This window comes from Ranitomeya imitator, chromosome 4, assembly GCF_032444005.1.
Source record: "Ranitomeya imitator isolate aRanImi1 chromosome 4, aRanImi1.pri, whole genome shotgun sequence".
NCBI lineage: Eukaryota > Metazoa > Chordata > Amphibia > Anura > Dendrobatidae > Ranitomeya > Ranitomeya imitator.
In genome coordinates this window covers 339,174,128-339,194,183 of record NC_091285.1, presented here as the reverse complement: position 1 = coordinate 339,194,183, position 20,056 = coordinate 339,174,128, and the positions used below count along the sequence as shown (strand labels likewise).

Genomic DNA, 20,056 nt, shown 5'->3' with positions numbered 1-20,056 from the left:
CCCATTTGTGGCTGTACAGTACTAATTAGCCATACGGAGAGACTCGGGAGGAACAGAGTGCTATTTGCCTCTTGGAGCTCATATTTTACTAGAGCAGTTTATGGACTCCTTATACAGAGCCCCTCATTGCTAGGAGAGCAGAATCCATCCTCAAGTGACCCCATTTCTAAAGGTGTAGTGACGATTTTGACTCCATGAGTATTTTCCAGAAACAAGTAGCAATAAATGTTGCCGAGTGAAAATTGCAAACTGCTGTTGTAGTGACCAGTATGCTGTAGTGACCAGTATATTGCAGTCATCAGTACATCATGCCCAATCCATGCTTCTGGAAGCATGCACCCGTAAGTTAGGCAGGCTCTCATTGCTTCTAAAATGCCAAACATGGATGCAATGTGTGGTTTAGTTACACTGTGGGGCTCAGAAAGGAGGTGGGCCTTTGGATTTGGGAGTGCAGAATTTGCTGAATTTCTTTTGGGGGGCGAGGAGCCATTTTGCTTTTCCAGAGCCTTTGTGCTACCAGTTACGTCGATGCCCTCTCTATTTCCATTAACAGATGACAGACGTGAGTGAGGACTTGCTCTTTTGTGGATTGAGTTGAAGCTTTTATTGGGAACATTTTACATAATGTTTGGGATCAGATTTATCCAGCACTCTACGCAGAGCACTTACTTTGGGGTTTCCATCTAAATCTCTGAGTTACATGATTCAATTTAAACCCCCAAGGGATCCGTTCACTATACTGAGGCAGCAGAGTTACTCTGGAATTTGTCTGGCCTCTGTTCAGCAGTGTCCTTCTTTTCAGAAGTGCACAAAACTGCGTCCAACGGCAATTTTATGTAATCCTAAAAGACGGACACCACAGATCACAGGTCAGATGGCGCACACATTGCCTCCATCTGCCTCATTATAAGGAATCTTCTGCCGGGGGTTCGGTATAATTCATATATTTCAACGGTTTAAATGGAAACCCTGGTGAAACTGTTCAGCGTAGACCACAGTCTAAATGTGCCTTATTGTGATCATTGGGAGGCAGCATGTGAAGAATTGGTTTTATTTATTTTTATGCCATTCCTGATGTTGTATTAGTGATTAGGCAACTTTATTTTTGGGTCGGTGCAATTACAGCGATACTAGGTTTATGTTTTGGTGCTTTTATACACTAAAAACTATTTTAGAGAAAAATAATTATTTTTGCATCACTTTATTCTGAGAGCTAGAACTTTTTTGTTTTTCCGCTGATACAGTTGTATTGTGGCTTGTTTTTTGTGGGACAAGATGATATTTTCAGTGGTATGATGTTTATTTATATCCGTCTTTTTGATCTCGTTTTATTTCACTTTTTTGTTCAGCAGTATGATGATGAAGCATTGTTTTTTGCCTTGTTTTTTTATTTTACTTTTTCATGGTGTTCACTAAAGGGGTTACTTAGCAGGACAGTTTTATAGGTCGGGTCGTTGCGGACGTGGCAATACCAAATATGAATACATTTATTATTTTTTTTCATTCAAATAATTATTTAGAGATACAATATCTTGATTTTTTATTATTTTGTATTTTTTAAAAATATGTTTACAATTATTATTATTATTATGTTTTAAAACTTTTTTACTTTGTCCCACTGTTGATTGCTTCTACAGCATGGTTATGCAGCAGCTTCCCCATGCTGTAGAAACTGTCAGCTCTGCACTGACAGAGAAACTTGCTCATCATGCACTGGGCATGATCAGCAAGTTTCCTAGGTCTGGTGACCCTGATGTCATTATGATGATATTGGGTCACCATGGCAACAATCGGGATCCTGCATCATGCCGCAGGATCTCCGATCCAAAGGCAGAGTGGCTGTCAGCCCTCTATCGGCACTCGGAATGTTACGATTGTGTTCAATCGCAGCATTTTGGAGGTTAAGGTGCTGGGAGCGGTCTGTGACTGCTCCTGGCACTTAGTGCCAGGTGTCAGCTGTTAGAATCAGCTGACATCCAGTGGCAATTGCCAGCACACCACCTGTGTGCATGGGCGATAACATGTACAATATAAGTGACTAGCACACTCCAAAGTGTTGTGATGCAAAAGTGGGGGTTTATTATATACAGTAATCACAAACGTTTCGGTCGATACTGGACCTTCATCAGTGTGCTACAAAGAAAATTATATACAAAACAAGAACAATAAATGTGTTGTACATAACAAAAGCAAAAATAAAAAACAAAGAGAACAGAAGCATATACATCACGGAGACCAGAGTCATAGAATTGGGGAGAAAAAACAACGACCATGGAGTACACTCAACATATACAGGTTCATGTATATATATATATATATATATATATATATATATTTTTTTTTAGATAGTATGCTGCAAGATCAAACATTTAAGATATTAGCACAACAAGGACATATGTCCGAGAAGGAGTGTGAGAGGACTACTGTGTGGAACACAAGAGGTGGAGGATGGGGTGATATGCCGAGGGGAGGAGGACTGGTGTGCGGTGTAAACATACCTAGATACACTTGTATGCTTGTATGGCCCCAGATAAATTGGTTACTTTAATTTTCATCTAAAGTGGGAGAGGTGAGGTTATTACCTATACATAGGTGGTGCCATAAAAATGTGCGGAGCTTAAAAGGGATACATACCAATCAAAAGATTCCGGTTAGAAAAATACCGGGAAAGATAGCACAAGGCTGTCTGTGGACAAAGAGCATAGTGAATATGGGAGTATAATGGAAATCCCAATGCTTATGTGTCATATATGAATAAACGGTACTTAGGAGGGGTACATACCAAATGGCGGTAAGCCAAAGGAATATATAGCGATGAGGCACCAAAGAGCCGTCTGTAGGAGGAGGGTAAGTAATAAATAATTAATTAAGGGGCTACTATGGAACAAGCAAATTGCATGACCGCCATCAGTAAAAGAGTGTCACTGAAGGAAGACTTACCAGTGCGCCGGGACACTATGGACGTATGCGGTATCCACCGCTAGTAAGGTGTGGGGTTGGAGCGCCTAGGTCTCCTTTTATATTGTGGGACAGAACGCAATGTGTGCGCTGTACAGGCCGGCATGTGAACCGGAAGGGGCGGGGTGGTGACAACGCAGGTGTCAGCTGACCGCAGAGGGCGGTGATGTGAGCGTTCCACAGACGAAAACAGAGATGGAGGTGCGTTCCAGCTGGGAGAAGCAGTGAATCGCTGTGCAGAGATGTGGTGGCCGCAAGGTGTCACAAAACAGCAGCGGAGGAGTAGAATCAGAGCAGGCGGTTCTGTAGGAGAAAGCAATCAATTACTATCTTTTACAAAAACACATTGCAGTAAGACATTAACATGGTTCCATATGCGGAACATAATGGGCCCACATTTTAATACAGGTATTAGTGCAAACCGAGAAGGTATCTAGAAATATCTGGTCATGTGACGGACCTTAGGATATAGCGCAATTGTTCACAATAAATCTCTATGAGGTATAGGGTTAAGGAAGGCCCCTTTTGGGTACAAAATAGCCCAAAATGTATCATAACGTAGTGATCACAGGATACGAAGGTGCACTTTAAATATAAAACCTGATAAAAGGACATCATATGAGGTCACAAATGGTTGAGGTATTCTTGTCCAGGAAAATAAAGCTGCAAGTTATAGATAATATGAAAACATAAATACAAAGCCATAGTAACACATCCATGGTCTGAATTGTATTTTAGATGGCCCGATAGTAGACCATATGTCAAATAAAGGACATCAGTTCGTAATCCTTATTTAGTCCTTTAGGGCTTAGAGTGTTAAGCTCGTGTATCCAGTATGCCTCCCTGCGCTTTAGCATGGAGATACGGTCCCCCCCGCGACAAGGTGGTGTGACCTGTTCGATTATTTGGAATTTAAGTTGGGACAAATTGTGGCCTTTCTCAATGAAATGTGACGGTAAAGGAAGCAGGAGGTTTTTGCACCGAATGGTGGACTTGTGTTTACATATACGTGATTTCACTGATTGGGTAGTCTCACCCACATATAACAGGGCGATAACATGGGCGTAATTGTTCATCCATGGTTATGTAGTCCCAGGTCACATGGACAAATTATTACGCCTGATGTCTGAAAGGGGTTAAAATAGCAACATGATAAAATGACAGCATCCTTGCACAAACAGTATTAAAATAACCAATGTATGTGATGAGTTTATGTAAATGTAAATCACAATCATTTGATGATTTTGCAGCTAATTGCCCAAAGTTATTTTAGTTATCACTTTTGCTATTATTTAGCATTCCACGCATCTTTCGTACTGCATGAATCTTTCTGGTCCAAAATGATTTCTATATTCAAAATATTCCGTGTTAATTTGTGTTTTAGCTTGATGCCAGTTGCCAGGCAACATTGTATTAGCAGGGAAATATCACAAATAGCAACTTATATACTGTACACCCCCTCTTATAATGCAAAAGAAATGGATCTTCTAAGAGACAAACCAGCCAGGAATTAGCAGTATATGCAAATTATCTTACCTGTGTGCCTGCATGTCATCATTGTAATTAATATAGAGATGTGTCTTATATTCCAATAATTATGTAATATTAAAGTAGATGTTGAAGAATCATACTACTAAGGCACATTTGTCAAGCGCCTTTATTTCTGTAAAGCTTTTGTGTGTATATTCTTTTCTCTGATTCTAAACATTATGATTGCAGTCAGCATACAGCAGTCATCTGTATTCTGTTATTGTGCTCATATTTTACTCACCAGAACACAGCAGAATCTCCATATATCGTGACTTTCTCAAAGTTACAAGGAGCTACTACTGGAATGTAATAAGCTAACCTTAATCAACAAAACAAGGAGAAAATATTTGACATCAAAGGGTTTCTTTGGGAATAGAAACAAATAAATAACTAAACGAGATGTCATTATGAATAAAATCGTAAATATCTTTAATTAGCAAATCAAGCTTATTTTTTCTAAGGAGACAACGACTATTGAATTAAAATGACCATAGTCCTGTTACACTGATAGACACTTGTCCTTGAATGTTAATAGTCCAAGTGCCTGTAAGCATGTGCAGTAGGAAGCTGTGCTGCTATAACCTGGACATAAACCATACCATGTACTGTCAGCTATCTCCAGGTCACAACAGCCGTTCCAAATTCAGAAAGACAAGGGAGATAGTAGTGTTAGAAGCTTCTATTTACCTCAATGCCCTTAGTATCTGCAATATAACATCAGGCACTGTGAACAGCCTCTTTTTCCTTCAACAACCCTGCTATCTTTAGTATTGGATCAGAGAAAAGAGGGAGACACAAAAGCACAAATAGGGTCTTATCAAACGTTACACAAAGTTGCCCACCAAGAGAACTACTCACCTGGTGAGATAGAAGGAAGGACATATATTAATGGCGGCTGCTGCAGATCCACAGGTCAGTGCAGGACCTGATTGAAGCACACACTTAGGTAGGAGAAAAAAGGATCATCCCCGCGCTGCCGCAAGAAGAATTCCAAAAATTGTAGAGGTTTCAGCGTGGTTTATTCTACACATTTCAGGGTTCAGGTGACCCCTTCATCAGGACATACCACAAATATTGTACAATATTTGTGGTATGTCCTGATGAAGGGGTCACCAGGACCCTGAAATGCGTAGAATAAACCACGTTGAAACCTCTACAATTTTTTGAATTCTTCTTGCGGCAGCGCGGGGATGATCTTTTTTTCTCATACCTAAGTGTGTAGTATTAGATCAGAGAGACAATGTGGAAAGCAGTGTAAGCAGTCTCTTCTTACCGTAGCACCACTGGTATCTCCAGCATTAGAACAGAAAGACAAGGTGGACAGCAATGAGAGAAGACTCTTCTTACCTCAGCACCACTGACATCTCCAGTATTGGATCAGAATGACAAGGTAGAAACCAGTGTAAGCATTCTCTTTTTACCTCAGCACCACTGGTATCTGCAGCATTAGATGAGAAAGACATGGTAGAAAAGAGGGTGAGCAGCCACTTCTAACCTCAGCATCCCTGATATCTCCAGTACTAAATCAAAAGATATGGTGGATATCAGTAGGAGCAGTTTTTTCTAACTTCATCAACCCTGGTATTAACAGTATCAGATCAGAAAGACAGGGTGGACAGCAGTATGAGCAGTCTCTTCTTACCTCTCTAATATTAAATTATGAAGATTGTGAATCTCTAATATTAGATAAAAACAGTGTGGACAGCCATGTGAGCAGCTTCCTCTTACCTCAGCACCCCTTGTATCACCAGTATTATATCAGAAAGACAGGGTGGAAAGCAGTGTGAGCAATCTCTTCTTAATTCAGCACCCTTAGGGTATGTGCACACGTCAGGATTTCTTGCAGAAATTTTCCTGACAAAAACCGGACATTTCTGCCAGAAATCCACATGCATTTTTTGTGCGTTTTTTCCCAAATGCATAGAATTGCGGGAAAAACGCAGAAAATCCGCAAAAATAATGAACATGCTCATTTTTTTACCGCGGTGCATTTTTTTCACGGAAAAAAAAACGCATCCATGTGCACAAAACATGCGGAATGCATTCTTAATGATAGAATGCATAATGTATGCATTTTTAATGAGTTTTTATAGCGTTTTTAGCGCGAAAAAACACAAAACAAAACACGAAAAAACCTGAGCGTGTGCACATAGCCTTAGTATCTTCAGTATTAAATTGGAAAGACAGAGGGGAAAACATTGTAAGCAGCTTCTTATCTCAAAATCTCTGATCTCTTAAGCATTAGATCACTAAGACGTGGAGTGCCGCAGTGTGAGCAACCTCTTCTTGCACTTCAAGTATGTCCAGTATTAGATAAAAAAAAGACAGGTTGGACAGCAGTATGAGCAGTGTATTCTTACTTTAACACCTCTGGTATCTACAATATTAGATCAGAAAGATAGGGTAGACTCTTACCTTAGTAGCACTTGATGCTTTAATTAATTGATTTAGAAATGTATTTATAATTATATTTCCTTTAGTTACTTTTTTATTCCCAGAGAGTCCCATTAAAGTATAGTGCTACAAACAACATTACCTACTAACTGAAAATATGGAACATTACAGTATATACTTCAATCACAGAACTAACATGTATCCCTTATTGGTAAGCATGAAAACTCAGTAGTTTGTTAGAGCAGTGCATCTCAAACTGTGAGTTTGGTCTTATCAGTGAGGTTTCGGCTACTTCCTTGACTTAAAGCTAAGAAGGCAGTTTACATAGTAGTTATCAAATGCTGCACAAACCTTTTACGGCTGTAGCAATCACTCTGGTTTAGCAACTTATTATGTATTTATTACAATTTTCCTTAGAGCGTTCAGGAGAAAAATAAGGTAGAATTGAAAAATTAGTTTAGTTATGAACTTTCAATACCAATGGTGAAGTCTTGACAGCATCTTGGATCTTTCTGATGGCATCTAGTAAAAAAAGTGTGAAAAGCCTTCTGTTAGAGTGCTCAATGTCTAAATAATCAGTCAAATACACAAAGGTAAAAATATGCCATGTCGTCAATGGTCTAAATTTGTTAGGATTGTGAACATATGCTTTCCCTGAATCCATCAAATTGTAGAGGTATGTCATCATTCCCCAAAATTAGACTTTTTTTTCATTTTTCCATACAGTTAAGCAATAATGTGAAAAGTTTCAGCTTATCGCAAGACTTTTTCAAGCTTGAAAGAAATTTCTATTACATTTCATTTATATCTTCAGTTGGTTGAAAAGTTGTGAAATGCAAAGTTCACTTGCATTTAGATAACTTGTAATTGTAAACTAAGGAAATCTATATTTTATTCCTTTTACCTCTGATTTTCTTCAATATTTGCATTGTATGTATGAAAGCACCTACATAGGTCATATCTAATAGAGAATAAATGTTGTACCATTTGTGTGTGATTAGAGTTTATATTTCTAATTAACTCATCATTTTAGGTGAATTTTCAGAATAAGGTATCATTTGTGTGTACATGAGGAGTCACACTATTTCTAGCCGTTATATAACATGTATTCTGCATTTTCCACTCTGTAGGTTCTATATGTAATTATGTAAACAACAAAAAAGAAAGACAGGGGGGCGGCACCACTGTCAACATGAAGCTGCATACCACTGATAACAACAGGTATGGCTTAAAAGCCGATATGATGGGACGCTATGTTCCAGGATCTCGGGTGCTATATCCAGAAAAAACAAATCCGTCCACTTGTACAATAGAAAAGGAAAAGCACTCACTGATCTGAAAAATCCTTAGCTTTATTGAGTCTTCATTAAAAAGAGTCCATGGCCGGGAGAGTGAGGAAAGGAGTTGGTGCGAGCAGGTCAGAACGATGGCCGTTTCGCACTATGCCAGCGCTTCTACGGGTCCACCAGACTCAATGTAGACTCAATAAAGCTAAGGATTTTTCAGATCGGTGAGTGCTTTTCTTTTTTCTATTGTACAAGTGGTCTATTTGTAATTGTACAACACACCGGAGACTTTAGCAGCTAGATTTCAGTATGTTATACTGAAAGTACAGAGTAAGTTTAAACTTCGCTTTTAGAGTAAACCACATAAAATGAGCATTTATACATGCAAATTATAAAAGGACAAAATCAGACAAATGTAATTAAACCAAAAGAAATTGCAAAATAAGGTGTAAGTGATACATGAATAAACAAACAAGTCTCCAAGCAAAAAATGTAAATTAATATAAACACAATGAAGTATGAAGACAATAACAATCAAAACAAAATCTGTCTGTGAAAACTGAACAGTCAAGGGAGGTATAGACATAATGACAGCAAAAAGACTGATCGGTGGTATTAAATAAATTAGAGAGGAAATCATAGTTTGCTTTCCTTACTCATCTGCCTAGGGTTGTTTCTAAACACAAGGTAACTTTTTTTCTGTCTTCTTCTGTGGGTATAATGTACCATAATTTATTTTTCAAGATGTGACTGCACCAATTTCTTTACCCTGATATTCTAGAATTTATTACCTAGTAATATAAGATCAAAAGGGAAAGTTATTTAATTTTAGATTATTGTTTGCACAATTTGGTTAAACTTAGCCTATGTAGTTACAGAGACAGAATTGTGCTTTTTATAATCATATTGTACAGTCTGATAACATTTGCACAGAGCTTTATTGTCATTGTTCCTATCAATATTTGAGATATAAAAATTATCTGAATTCAAAGTGGACAGATACATAAAAATTGTGGCTACTTATTCTTACTGTCAGCAATACATTCAAAACCGCTGCTGTAAAGCAATGATCCAGTTTGTAAATACATTGTATAGTTTATATTACGAACTATAGCATATAAAATCCCCCAAGTTTAAAATTATTCTTTACTATCAATAATTAAAAGAGAACCAGAATATTGTCATAAACAAAAAAGTGATAAGTAGCCCAAAAGGTCACAACTATAGACTACCATTACTCAGTAAAGGGTATGAGGGGTAGGAGAGACAAGAGGAAGGACAGTACTTCCCCTTGGTGCTAAATCCCAAAGGTAACCCTTTCTATTCATGGCACCCTATAGAAGCATACAAGAAATTATGCCTTTGCTGACCATCATTTTAGCCTGGAAGACCCTAAGGAGCCCTATACATGAGTAATAAGCCCTTTTTATAGATAAACTATTAATTATAAGGAGGTCATAAGCAAAATATACAAAAAGAACAATATAAATCATAATTCTATATGCACTAATTCAAATGTTTTTTGCACAGATGTGCAGAATTTTTGCTTTCTTGGCCTTTTTTCAGAGAATATGAATGATAACACAAAAACTTTTCCTCCACTCATTGTTAGTGGTTGGGTGAAGCCTTTTATTGTTAAACTAGATTGTGGCCCGATTCTAACGCATCGGGTATTCTAGAATATGCATGTCCCCGTAGTATATGAACAATGATGATTCCAGAATTCGCGGCAGACTGTGCCCGTCGCTGATTGGTCGAGGCAACCTTTATGACATCATCGTCGCCATGGCAACCATTATGACATCTACGTCGATACTGTGCCCGTCTCTGATTGGTCGAGGCGAATTCGCGGCAGACTGTGCCCGTCGCTGATTGGTCGAGGCAACCTTTATGACATCATCGTCGCCATGCTGTGCCCGTCGCTGATTGGTCGAGGCCGCCAGACGCGGGATTTCCAGGACAGACAGACAGACAGACAGAAAAACCCTTAGACAATTATATATATATAGATTACTGTGTTTTCTGTTTTTAAATCATAATGACAACCCAAAACATCCAAATTACCCTAGTCAAAAGTTCACAGACCCTGGTGATTTTGGCCTGATAACATGCACAGAAGTTGACACAAATAGGTTTGAATGACTACTAAAGGTAACATCCTCACCTGTGACCTGTTTACATGTAATCAGCATGTGTGCATAAAAGCTGAGTGAGTTTCTGGGATCCAGACAGACTCTTGCATCTTTCATCCAGCCACTGACGTTTCTGGATTGTGAGTCCTTTTATTATTCTTCTGGTTAGACGTTTTTCAATTATTTGAGAATTTAGACAATTTTTGGAGCTCCATTCTGGAATATTTCTCAGGTCTCTTGTATACGGGGTCCTTTCCGTCTTTCCCCATACCACTCTTAGCCATACTTCTCGCATATCCATTGTCAGTATTGTTATCCTATTTTGGACTTACGTTCTTGGAAGAGCACCATTGTCATACACAGGACAGCTGAATTGATTTGCTCCTTTTCGGCTACAAGCCAATAATCAGCAAACTATCATTCAATCCTGATTATTGGCTCATTTCGAGGTTCTTTTAAACTTGATTCAGATTCTTATCTGAGACACTATATTGGTAGCAGAGAAGGGACCAGGTAGCTAGGCAGAAGTCAAATCATTACATGCCCAAGGTTATATTGATAAGATTTGAGTAATAATCCATTTAGGCAGACTGTATGAGAGAGTTTTTAGTTCAACATTTATCCTATGTAATCTGCTCACAGAAAATTATATATGTATATATATATATATATATATATATATATATATATATATATACTGTATATATAGTATATAAAACACCTTTTGAAATTGCAGCCTACCTCATTGCTAGGTGCCTTTGCACATGACCGATTAGTATGTGGACCTCATTAAGCTATGTTTGAGAAGGGCAATATAACTTTGTGCTACTTATATTAGGGCTGCAAAGGGTAATGCAACTAAGGTCGATCCCACACTAGGATTACCGGATTAGCAGGATCGATGTAGGACTAGTAGGATTACGGCTCCATGAATCCCACTACACTATTACAGCATAACGTACAATACTTTTCCACTGACAAATGCAGTGTTGGTATATTAATATGAGAAGAAACCCTTTAGGACCTGAACAATAAAATTTGCGTTGTTCTGTTATTACTGTGTTATCAAAACCATTTAATAAGACTTTCACCACATTATTTCATTATTTTTCGCATCCTATTTTGATGCTAATTTAATTTGATGTTATGATATAATATCAAACAACACATGTATAAATCATCTCCCAAGGTAACTATAACCCGTAGCTCTTTGTGCATTAATTTGTTAAAACAAATGCTCTAGATTTAATGGAGATCGCAGTTTCCTAATTATTTTTCACTACATATCTCCCCTGAATGGATCTATCCTATGCACGTCTAAACGAGGAATGACAAATGTTAATGCAGGGCAGATAACTTGTACAGCACTTATATTAAATACAACATTGGTTGTATTCACAAAACTAATAGCAAACTTTCACATGCAGGACTGCAAAAATATCCGTCCGTATGTAAGCAAAAGCTATCGTACATCCTTGCACCTCAGCCACTAATTCTCATCATGACACCTGTCTCTGGATAGTGAGAAATTTTTGTGTGTCCTAGTTGCTTAGCAACAACTTCCTGCATTAACATTATTTCCTTTGTAGTCAGTTGATTGGCTGGCTAGTTTCCGCAGTGTCTGTACAGTTGTAATACTCTGCTTCTCATATTAAACAATGCATAGCAGAGAAAAAATGGCAAATAAATTCACTGGTGACTACGTTTCTCTTTCCATATCAGCTCTGCAACTTAAGGTGCATTTACACTGAACGATTGTTGTGAGCTAGGATTCTTAGGAACTCTCCTTTCCTAATAATCTTTCAGTGCAAACAGGCTGCCGATCACCAGTTAAATGAGCAAAACTTTTGTTAATCAGGTGAAATGATCTTTTGTGCAGTGATAACCCCTTCACGACATGCGCTGTACTAGTATGGCGCATGTCATGTCCTTCCCCTTGATGTGGACTCTGGCACTCAGCCCACATCTTTCTCAGCATATGTCAGCTGTTTTGAACAGCGGACATAAGCCTCTAACAGCCACGGGTGGAATCATGATCCACTCGCGGCTGTCAACTGCTGACATCGGCATTTAATGTGATGGCACCGGAAGCGTGTCACTAATCCTGCCCATCGGTGATCTTGTCACATGATCACGGCTCACCCATCAGTCGGCATGACATCCAGAGGTCTCCAGCAGACCTCTATGGTTGTCATTGCCAGATTGCTATGAACACCACCCAGTGGTCGGCGCTCATAGCAAGTAAGCATTTCTTCTACATAAAGGTAACCTCATCTTCACCTGCGTGTAGCAGAGACGCTCGGATTATTGCAGCTTGTAGTCTTCCATAGAGACTACTGAAGCACGCAAAAAGTAAAAAAAAAGTTTTAAAAAAATTAAAAAATGAAAAAAGATAAAAGTTCAAATCACCCCCCATTTGCCCCATTCAAAATAAAAAAAAATTAAAAAAAATAAAACACATATTTGGTATTGCTCGATCTATCAAGCTATAAAAAGAATTAATCCGATTGGTAAACAGTATGGCAAAAAAATGTAAAAATGCCAGAATTCCATTTTTTTGGTCGCCACAATATTGTATTAAAATGCAAATTGGTATCATTAAAAACATCAGCTTGGCATGCAAAAAAAAAGCCCTCACCTGGCTCCACATCATGAAAAATGGAGACGCTACCAGTCTTGGAAATTGGCACAATTTTTTTCTGTAATAAACTTTGGATGTTTTTTCACCATTTAAATAAAAAGTAACTTATACATGTTTGGTATCTACGATCTTGTACTGACCTGTAGAATAATAATTGAAGGTCAGTTTTAGCATTTGGTGAACATGGTAAAAAAAAAATCCCAAAAAAAGTTGTGGCATTGCACTTTTTTTTGCAATTTCACTACATTTGGAATTTTTTTTTCCCATTTTCGAGTACCCACAAAAGCACAAACCCCCTGAAGAAGCGATATCAACACGAAATACGCATCGTGGTACAAAGCCGCAGTCTTGGCAGGAGTCATCACAAAATGTATAATTAATCCTTTGATTTTTTTTCTAACAATTCTACTGTATAAACGGATACCAGAATGATACTATGACCGGACTTTATAGGTTTTTATAGCAGCATGATTGATTTTGACTACTTATTAAGTTCACTTGAAATCAGGATTACAGATTGCCTAATTTGAATTTTTACTCTACCATGTGGCTATTTTCCTAATCATGTTGATACTATAATATACTGGTATTTTGTTTAATTACTATATGATCCTGGCCATAGCCTCTGGCCACTACTTACTTGTCACTTTTTTGCATCTGAAACTTTGTGTAACCATATATACAAAAAGATTTTAATTAAATTGTGTGTATTGCATTCTTAAAAAAAATGTACAAATAAAATTATGTATTGTAATATACAATGACTCAGATCCTCCTTTTGTAGAAAGTTTAGCATTAGGCCGGTGTCAAACACAACATATAAAAAAGAATGGCACAAATATTGATCCATGTGCAGTGCGAGGATGTGATTTTTTGCTCCAAAAAATATCTGTGTGTCATCCGTATGGCATCCGTATGACATCTGTATGCCGGGATTTTATCGCCGGACTGCAAAAAGGACATATAATGGATTAATGGGCTCAAATATTCTTGAAAACATATATACAGTCTATATATATATATATGTCAGTGAGACACCTATATACAAAGTATTCAGCCCCCTGGAACTTTTCAACCCTTTCCCACATATCATGCTTCAAACATACCAAATATAAATTTTTGGTGAAGAATCAACAACCAGTGGAACACAATTGTGAAGTTGAACGAAATGTATTAGTTATTTTAATTTTTTGGGAAATTCAAAAACAGAAAAGTGGGGCGTACAATATTATTTGGCCCCTTTAACTTAATACTTTGTTGCGCCATATTTTGCTGCGATTACAGCTGCAAGTTGCTTGGGGTATGTCTCTATCAGTTTTGCACATCGAAAGACAGAAATTCTTGTCCATTCTTCCTTGGCAAACAGCTTGAGCTCAGTGAGGTTTGATGGAGATCGTTTGTGAACAGCAGTTTTCAGATACTCGATTGGATTGAGGTCTGGACTTTGACTTGGCCATTCTAACACCTGGATACATTTATTTGTGAACCATTCCATTGGAGATTTTGCTTTATGTTTGGGATCATTGTCATGTTAGAAGACAAATCTCCATCCCAGTCTCAGGTCTTTTGCAGACTCCAACAGGTTTTCTTCAAGAATGGTCCTGTATTTGGCTCCATCCATCTTCCCATCAATTTTAACCATCTTCCCTGTCCCTGCTGAAGAAAAGCAGGCCCAAACCATGATGCTACCACCACCATGTTTTACAGTGGGGATGGTGTGTTCAGGGTGATGAGCTGTGTTACCTTTACACCAAACATATCATTTGGCATTGTTGCAAAAAAGTTAGATTTTGGTATCATCTGACCAGAGCACCTTCTTCCACATGTTTGGTGTGTTTCCCAGGTGGCTTATTGCAAACTTTAAATGACACTTTTTATGGATAGCTTTGAGAAACGGCTTTCTTCTTGCCACTCTTCCATAAAGGCCTGATTTGTTTAGTGTATGACTGATTATTGTCCTATGGACAGACTGTCCCACCTCATCTGTAGATCACTGCATCCAGAGTGATCATGGGCCTCTTGGCTGCATCTTTGATCAGTCTTCTGCTTGTTAGAGATGAAAGTTTAGAGGGACGGCCGTGTCTTGGCAGATTTGCAGTGGTATGATACTCCTTCCATTTCAATATGATTGCTTGCACAGTGCTCCTTGGGATGTTTAAAGTTTTGAAAATAATTTTGCATCCATATCCAGCTTTAAACTTCTCCACAACAGTATCGCGGACCTGCTTGTTGTGTTCCTTGGTCTTCATGATGCTCTCTGTGCTTTAAACAGAACCCTGAGAATATCATAAAGCAGGTGCATTTATACGAAGACTTGATTACACACAGGTGGATTATAATAATAATCATTAGGCATTTAGGAAAACATTTAATCATTCAGAAATCCACATGAGTGTGCTGCACTGAAAGTAAATGGGCCAAATAATATTGCACGCCCCACTTTTCAGTTTTTGAATTTCCACAAAAATTTTAAATAATCAATAAATTTCATTCAACTTCACAATTTCTTGATTTTCACCAAAAATTTACATTTGGTATCTTTATGTTTGAAGCATGATTTGTGGGAAAAGATTGAAAAGTTCCAGGGGGCCGAATACTTTTGCAAGGGACTGTATATACTGTGTGTATATATATATATATATATATATATATATATATATAAATATATATATATAGTTAATACAGAGCTAGATAGCAGAAAATCTGGTAATTCTGGTAAATTGTTGGCGTTTGCTAAATCCTTACCGAATCCGACAGGATATGAGACATGGTTTAAAATACAGTAAACCATTTCATATTTGTTAGATTTTTATATATCCCTCACTAATAATGTTAGAAATGTTTGTGTGTAAAATTTGGGAGCTGTAGGTGGTAAATTAAAGGGTTAATTCATGGAAAAAACTGGTGTGGGCTCCCGCACAATTTTCTCCGCCACAGAGGGAAAGCCAGTGACTGAGGGCAGATATTAATAGCCTAAAGAGGAGCCATTGTTATTGGCCCTCCCCTGGCTAAACACATCTGCCCCAAGCCACCCCAGAAAAGGTGCATCTGTAAGATGCGCCTATTCTGGCACTTAGCCTCTCTCTTCCCACTGCCCTGTGGCATTGGCATATGGGGTAATAAGGGGTTAATGTCACCTTGCTATTGTGAGGTAACATTAAGCCTTGTTAATAATGGAGAGGTGTCATCTCCTGGGACTGATCAATACAGATGAGCATATTCTACTCAAATATACAAAAATAATCTGTATTTTTGAGAATTAAATTCTTTGCAAACTTGCTTTGTTTGGATTTAGCAAAATAGCAGCCAAATGAAAGTCTGAACCAAGGAAAAACAACTTATACTCACCTTACCATTAACTTGTTCAGCCACTCAAATTCTCACTGTACGCTGTCCTGTCCTCAGAGCTACCTCTTCTTTCTGCCATCCTGAGCCGCATCTCATGGCCTGTTCACTTCCGTCTGGGTCTTACGACTGTGACCAGGTTTTGGGAGTCATTGCCCATCACATGTCATAACATGCATTGACCTCTGAGGCCTGTTTGTATCTGGCAATCCTGACCTGATGTAAACAGGTTGAAAATGTGACAGTGGAAAGATGAGGACTTGAAGGTGATAATACCTGCTCACTGCTTGCTATCTGGTCCTCAGGGCCTCTTCTTCCTGCCATTGTAGCCCTAGTCTGCTGCCTATAAGCTGGGACTTTCGGATTTCCGGCTGTGGCTCACAGTGAACCCCGGAGCATAATAAAGGACATTCCATTTACAGAGAATAACTTTGCTGTTGCTTGAATTTCCTGAAAATATTAGCAAGGTTTGGCAAATTCTAATTTTCTCAGATTCACTCATCTCTACGTATCATTAATATATTATACAGGGTGGAGCGCGGTAATTTGCTGATTTGGGAATGAAATAAAAAAATTATGATCATTAGAAAAATTTATTTTATATTTTAATTATACTGAACAGTAATGGAATTTTTAAATTACATGGTTTTAAATAGTGTATCTGGCAAATGTCGACCTTCGCTATCCACACACTGCTGCATACGTTTTCTGAAGTTTTCATGAACTCTAACAAGCATGTCCACTGGTATTCTGCCAATTTCAGCTTCAATATTGTTCCTTAGGTCTTCCAAGGTGTTGGTACGGTTGATATACACCTTAGACTTCAGGTAACCCCAAAGGAAAAAATCGCATGGGGCTAAATCTGGTGAGCGTGCTGGCCAGTTCACATCTCCCCTCAAAGAGATAAGCTGTCCAGGAAACATTTGCCTCAAACAATTCATGGTAACCCTTGCTGTGTGTGCAGTGGCACCATCCTGTTGGAACCATGTATCCTCTAGTTCCATTGCCTCAAGAGCCGGCTGAAAATAATCCTGTATCATAGACAAGTACCGTTCGGAGTTCACAGTTATGGCACGACCATTATCCTGAAAAAAGTAAGGACCAATGATGCCTACTCGTGATATGGCGCACCACACAGTGACGCGGTCCGAATGCAGAGGTCTCTCGTGAACTTCTCTGGGGTTTGTTTCACTCCAGTAACGCATATTTTGTTTGTTTACACACCCACTGAGGTGAAAATGTGCCTCATCAGAAAAAAACACAATTGCGTCACGGGGTATCGTTGCTAACATGTCTTCACAAGAGGTCCGCCGTGTCAAATAGTCCCATGCTGACAAATGTTGGACCACGCACATTTTATACGGGTGAAAATTCAGTTCATCATGAAGAATCCGGTGGAGAGAACGTCTTGAAATGCCAAGAGCAAATGATTGCTTCCGAGCAGAGCGTTTCGGAGATTGCAGTACTGCTGCTCTAACTCTCTCGATGTTTTGTGGTGTTGTAATCCTTCTCTCAGGTCCCCTTCGTACACATGACACATTCCCTGCTGTTCTGAATGCATTCACCCAATTTACAATTGATTGCCGTCCAGGAACACGTCCGCGTGGAAGAACAGCGAATTGTAAACGAAAAGCACGCTGCACTGCAATGATCGAGTGGGCATTTGAAAAATACGCTTCAACACAAAATGACCTCTCCTCACGTGTTCACTGCATGATGGCAACTGAAATGCAGAGGAATACAAATCTCCCATCAGCCACTGTAAGCCACACCCACTCTCCCCTCTCTTCGACCGACAGTGCCGCCACAGCATGCAGTGCAAAAAAGCAAATTACCGCGCTCCACCCTGTATTACAGTGTTGAAATTCTCAGTTTTTATCATTTAAAAGACAAATCTACTTTCTTGATACAATCGAACCCCCTGAAATATGTTTCACTGTATCCAGTGAGCTACAGTGATCAACAAACGTTAGAAAAGTGTACTGATTATTCTTAGTTTAGCTCTTTCATTGTAGTCCTAGTGCAGTAAATCAATGTCTGCATTCATTGCATATTTATAGTTTCTTAAATAATAAGTTTGGATGATTTTGTTCCAAAATCTGCAATTCAATCAAACTGCCGCTCAACACAATATTTTCCTTGTCTAGAATGCACAGTGCATATATTTATTGTAGAATTCATAAATTTATAGAATATTTTCATATCACATTGAAAAGTGAAATTATGATTATTTGTGTTCTAGTAGTGGCATGTCTGACATATTCTGAATTATTTTAGACCATGAAAAGATGCCTTTGGGATACTATTAACTTTTCACGTGCTCCCAAGTGAGGCGAGCAGCCGTGTTTCTTGAGATATACAGTCCTGAGAAATAGTGCTATAAATTATAAAATGTAATCAATTGGTTTTGAGCTTTGTCAACAACTGCTGTAAAAATGCCTTAGTTTTACAATTAAATAGTGAAATGTTACTGGATATGGCAAATTATGTTTTATCATCTCAAGGGTTTTGCTATAATGATGTTGCCAAATATGATCCATGTTGCGAAGTGTCTTTGGTATGTAAATTATTTTCAGAACTACTCTTTGACATGCAAGTTTATTGACGGATCAATGATAAATTTACAGAAAGTTAAGAAAGCTCACCTTATGAAATTATATTGTAAGTAGTTTCTTTTGTAGAAAGGACTAGAGCTACAGAATAAACAATTAGATACCTTAGACTCCCTTTAAAAGGCACATAATATCCATTAATACATGTAAAGCCTAGACTACAAAGAAGAGAGGAATAAGTAAAACTCCTTCAAGGCTGTTAAGATCTTCAGCTGTGTACATCTAAATACTCTACTTCATAGCTCGGAAAGGTCAATCCTCAAGGGCAAGCAATCGATGATATTTTGATAGTTTTTAATCTTATGTTTTACATTATAGGGCTGAAATTACTTGGGGTGAAATCTTCGATTTTCAGTTAACCTCATAAGTTAGAATTCGTAGTAAAACTTGCTTGATACCTACAATTTGTAATATGCTGAGAACACTTATCTGATGATTCTAAAACAGAAATTGTCTGTACAGTCACTATACCACCTGTAAGGAAGGTCAAAATGTTCTGCATGCTATAGGTATATGTGTATGTGGTGGTGCCACATTTGTATTGTCCCTCTTAGCCAGGCAGAAGCAATGAGAAGGCTCATATGTTAACTGTAAATCAGAAAATGCTTTAATAGTTCAAAGGGGTGAATAAGTAGCCACAACTGAGTCCAATCAGAGTATGTGATTGCCCGAAAGGACCCTTTATAAATATAGAGCTTCTCACATTTCAGCTTCCTAGTCAGCACTAATTTAGTGGATGAACATGTATATATTACCTTAGGGTAGTTCAGCTATTTTATAGATACAGCTAGAGTTGTGGAACAATCAAAACACATTGGAAAAATATTGAAGATTGTAAACTTTGTGCACTGATGTTTCACTATATGATAATACACAATATCTTCTTATATAACATCACACATTATCCTAGAGTTAATAAGCAATGTATCACTTTTTTCCCATTAAGGTGCAATACAGTGGATTTGTGTTTCCTTGGAACTAATTTGTATTACATTAGAATGCATTTCTTTATATAGACTGCACTGGCAATAAATAACCTTCTTAATATTCCTGGATACTATGGTGAATAGTATGAGATTGTATTTTCCCAATTGAATTGCACTAGCACTTTTCCTAATTGAATTGCACTAGCACTTTTCATTGTTCGTCTTGGTCCCT

At 38.1% G+C, this 20,056-nt stretch overlaps 1 protein-coding gene across 1 annotated transcript in view; it reads left to right on the top strand.

Annotated features, from left to right (window-relative positions):
- TAFA5 (TAFA chemokine like family member 5) overlaps positions 1 to 20,056 on the top strand; it is an 875,188-nt gene that overhangs the window by 163,295 nt on the left and 691,837 nt on the right. The gene's annotated exons all lie outside the window — the stretch shown is intronic.